Raw genomic sequence first — 4,654 nt, 5'->3', positions numbered from 1 at the left:
GCCAACATCGACCAGCTAGAATCAACGCCTAGTGACACCTCTCTCCGAACGTTTCTTCTCAATGAGGGGACATTATACCACCATAATTTTGACCCCCATGGCCCCGAAATACTGCTCGTCATCCCACTCCACCTGTGTTCGACTGTCCTCCGCCAATTTTACGACGCTACGTTGGCTGGGCACTCGGGCGTCTCGCGCACAAAGGACCACGCACACTGTCGCTTCTTTTGGCCAGGTCTCGCCCGCTCCGTGCGGTGTTACGTTGCCACTTGTGGGCCCCGTCCAACCCTTTTCGTCGACGTCCCGCCCAAACCCCTTTTCCGAGTTTGCCTAGACTTACTTCGGCCTTTTCCTGTCTCGAGCTCCGGAAATAAATAGGTCGCCGTGTCTGCCAATTACGCTAGGAGGCACACGATCACAACAGCGTTACCGACAAGTTGCAATACTGACGTGGCTGACATTCTACTCTAACTTCGCTGACTTTCTACTCTACGACGTCATTTTAGCGCACGGTGCTCCGCGCCAATTACTAACTGATCGCGGCGGTAGCGTTCTCTGGGCAGTCGTCGAAGACACCCTCCGATCCTCCTCGACAAAGCACAAATTCAGCACGTCATACCACCCATAGACCAATGGCCTCACGGAGCGCCTCAACCGGACCATCACCGACATGCTTTCGAAGTTCGTTGCGGTCGACCACCAGGAGAAGGATCTTAATTTACCATATGTGACGTTCGCGCATAATTCATCGTGTCATGACACCACCGGCTATTCATCATTCTATCTATTATACAGCCTAGAGCCCATGTTGCCCTTGAACATCTTGCTGCCCTCGCCCGTACGTTCTACCACTGAATACGCCCGCGACGCGATCGCACGCGCCGACTACTCGCGGCAGCTCGCCCGCACCCGTCTAGAGACCTCACAAGAGCATCAGCGACGCCTCTATGATTGCCACCATCATGACGTGTACGCTTCTTCGGGTTCTCTGGTGCTTCTCTGGTCACTCAGAGAAGGGGAAGGCTTAGGTGACGATTGGCTACAGCTTTTGAGAGAGATTTGCCTAGAAAATACCGTTTGCGTTGAATGGGAAGGGATGCAGAGCGAGGAGAAAGTTGATATCAACAAGGGACTGGTGCAGGGGTGCCCTTTATCCCCACTGCTCTTTATGATGTACACGGTGAGGACGGAGATGGCGCTCGGAGGAAGTATTGTCAGGTTTAATCTTTTGTACAAACAGGTGGGTACAGTAGTAGAGCAGCAGCTTCCAGGTTTATTTTATGCGGACGACATTGTGTTGCTAGATAGAAAGCAAAGTGATTTGCAACGTCTGGCTTATATCTGTGGATAGGAAGGCAACAATCTAGTTTTGAAATGTTGTGTTAGAAAATCAGGTGTTGTGGTATTCAATAAAAACAGTGAACAGACAGTGCCAATACATGCCCAGGAAATACGTAGGGTAAGAGAATAAAGATACCTTGGTATATGGATAAACGAAGGGAATAGACATGGAAACATAGGAAAAAACAAGAACAGTGAAGGGGAAGAGAAATGCAGCCATAATGAAGCACAGAGCGTTATGGGGATACAATAGGTACGAGGTGCTCCGAAGTATGTGGAAAGGTGTAATAGTTCCAGGACTTATTTTGGTGTGTGAAGGGAATTTTTTTGAAGAAAATGAAAGAAATAAGTGCAGTGCCGTAACTATCTCTCACAGGAGGACACCTCAACAGCACTGCACGGGTAAAGGGCGATGGGGAGAAGAAGATGAAAAGAGGGGAAAGGAGAAGGCGGGAGGGGCCAACCCTCGTGTGCACGGGTACGTGCTGCCGCAACACACCAAACACCTGCTGATGCAGATGACCCTGCGGGGGGACTTACTTTTAGAAATGCGCTTGTTTGCCTTAAATCAGGAATACAATCAGGACTCGATGGAAGCCAAAGGTCACTGAGACGTTTCGCATTGGGCGCTCACGGGAAGACTACAAATGAAGCTGTGCAGGGTGATATGGGCTGGACTACGTTTGAAGTGAGGGAAGCTCGCAGTAAAATTAATTATGAAGAACGACTGAGGAATATGGAAAAAAGTAAATTGGCTGGGAGAGTGTTGAGGTATCTGTGCAGGAAAAACATTGATTCACAGTGGAGGAAAAGAACAAGGAAGCTTACCAACAAGTATGTGGTCTGTAGGGTGGGCAACACAGCAACAAAGGACGTCAAGCGGAAATTCAGAGAGGCTGAAATAATCTCACGGGGCGCGGCAATGGAAAAGAAACCTCCCATGAGTAAAAGCTTAAGAGAAAAAAAACGAAATAAGGAAAGAAACAATTCATGATAACTCAAAAGGAAGCTCATTACTTTTCGAAGCGAGATCGGGATGACTTAGAACACGCACCTTAAGGTGATGGAGCACATGATCCTTCGCCGTCTGCAGAAGTACCTTGGAGAAACGGATGAGATGCCGGAGACAATGTATGACTTCACGCAACATCTCGGCACTAACGACGTGATGATCCAACTCCACGAACTGGTCGTCAAGACGGAAACGAGGTACCCGCCGCTTAGGATACTCGCCCTCGACCTGAATGGAGCGTTTGACAACGTGTCCTACGCAAGCGTGTTGCAGAATCTGAACAAAACCAGGTGTCGCCGAAAGACATTGGGCTACATAAAAGATTTTCTGTCAAACCAAACGGGGACCGTCAGGATAGGGAAGGCAAAGTCGGACCCTGTCGAGCTCAGCGATAGGGGCACCCCTCAGGGATCGGTCTTGTCGCCCCTTCTCTTCAATCTGGCCCTCCTGCCTCTGCAAGATCTGCTCAAGCAAATCGAAGGCGTGGACCACGCGTTTTACGCCGACGATAGTAAGATGTGGATGGCCCGAGCCGGGTGCGATGCCTGGACGGAGGAAGCCTTACAGCGGGCGGCAACGACCGTGCATGAGTTCACGAAGTTGTGTGGACTGAGCTGCGCTCCGGAGAAATCAGAACTGCTGATGATCCAACCGGGAAAATCCAAGAAGCAGCTGCCGCCCTACGCGGTCATCACCATCGACGGAAGGGCCGTCAAACCAACAGAGCAGATTAGTATTCTCGGCCTACTACTTCAAAACGACGGGAAGGTACCCGCCGCCGTCACAAAGATCAAGACTACAACCGAACAGATACTTAGTATGATTCGGAGTGTATCTAACAGAAACCGAGGCCTTAAAGAGGATGATGCCATGAGCCTGGTACGCGCGTTCGTTGTGTCGCGGGTTACCTACTCCGCCCCGTAATTCCAGCTGACGAGGGCGAATAGGAACAACCTAAGCACGACGCTTCGTAAGGCAATGAAGCAAGCACTGGGCATGCACGTATGCTCGTCCACGCAAAGACTGCTAGACATGGGCGCCCACGACACGGCGGCGGAGCTCATCGAAGCCCACGTCTCTAATCAGAAAATCGGGCTCGGTCACACGGAACACGGACGAGCCTTCCTACGCAAGATTGGATGCAGATCGAGCCAGTACCAATCAAGGCCGCCCTTCCAGAAGACTGGACGACGATCATTCAGACCAAACCACTTCCCCGAAACATGACGCCGGACAAGAACAACGAGGAGAGGCGCAGCGCGCGTACCAAAGCCATAGCCCGGAAGCTGGAAGAGAACCCCAGGGTCCTCTACGCGGACGCCTCGCTCCGAAAACACAGTGACCGTGCAGTGGTGGAGGTTACGTCAAAAAGAAAGGCTGATCGTCAGTGCGTCCCTGAAGACAACAGACGCCGCAGTTGCCGAAGAAGCGGCCGTGGCCCTCGCACTCGCACAGCCGAGCGTGGACACCGTGGCCACCGAGTCAAAGACAGCCTACGGAAGCTTCCGCAGGGGGGTAATCTCCTCCGCTGCCCGAGCCATTCTATCCAAGCGCAAGCCTCCAGGAAGAGCCGTAGAGCTCGTGTGGCTCCCGGCTCACTCGCAGGTAGCAAGAAACACCATCACCGATTACCATGCCCGATAAATGTCAATCCTGGCCGAGCCCGAGCAGGAAGAGCTACTGCACCCGGTTACCAGCTTTCGGGACGTTACCCGGATGTACCGAGAGGGAAGGTGCAGACTGCAAGGATCGCACCCGAAACTCAGCAGGAAACAACAGACGATCCTGCGTCGAGCGCAGGCGGGATCTCTTGCGCGCATCCTGTACTGATGAACCGCATGTACCCTGCGGAACACGATATGCTCTGTCGTTTTTGATAGAATAGAAAAGGGCACCCTGCCGCACGTCTTGGCAAAATACACAGAACTCAAAACCCCCTCCTCCACTTCCCACGAGCACCCCAATCCCCTGGTTATCCAGCCCCGGCCGCCGATTCAGCTCGCACTGATGGACAGGAGCCAGGAGCTGCTAGGAACATATGGGTCCCGTAACTACGAAACCATCCCATCTGGTGATTGCGTGCACCAGCGATTTATTTCGGGCCCGATAACTGTTTATTCATCATCATCATCATAAAGCGAGATATAAGAAGGAAGAAATATGTGCTTGCTGCGGTAAAGCTAGGGAAACAATAGAACATGTTTTATTAGAATGTGAAGCTATCTGCCCAGCTGTCGATTTAGGCGCCACTGGCCTCCTTGAAGCCCTTGGCTTCAGCGAGAGCAGGGGAAAATTAAACAT

This window comes from Dermacentor variabilis, chromosome 11 (assembly GCF_050947875.1).
Source record: "Dermacentor variabilis isolate Ectoservices chromosome 11, ASM5094787v1, whole genome shotgun sequence".
NCBI classification, from domain to species: domain Eukaryota; kingdom Metazoa; phylum Arthropoda; class Arachnida; order Ixodida; family Ixodidae; genus Dermacentor; species Dermacentor variabilis.
Note: the sequence above shows the minus strand (reverse complement) of the source record.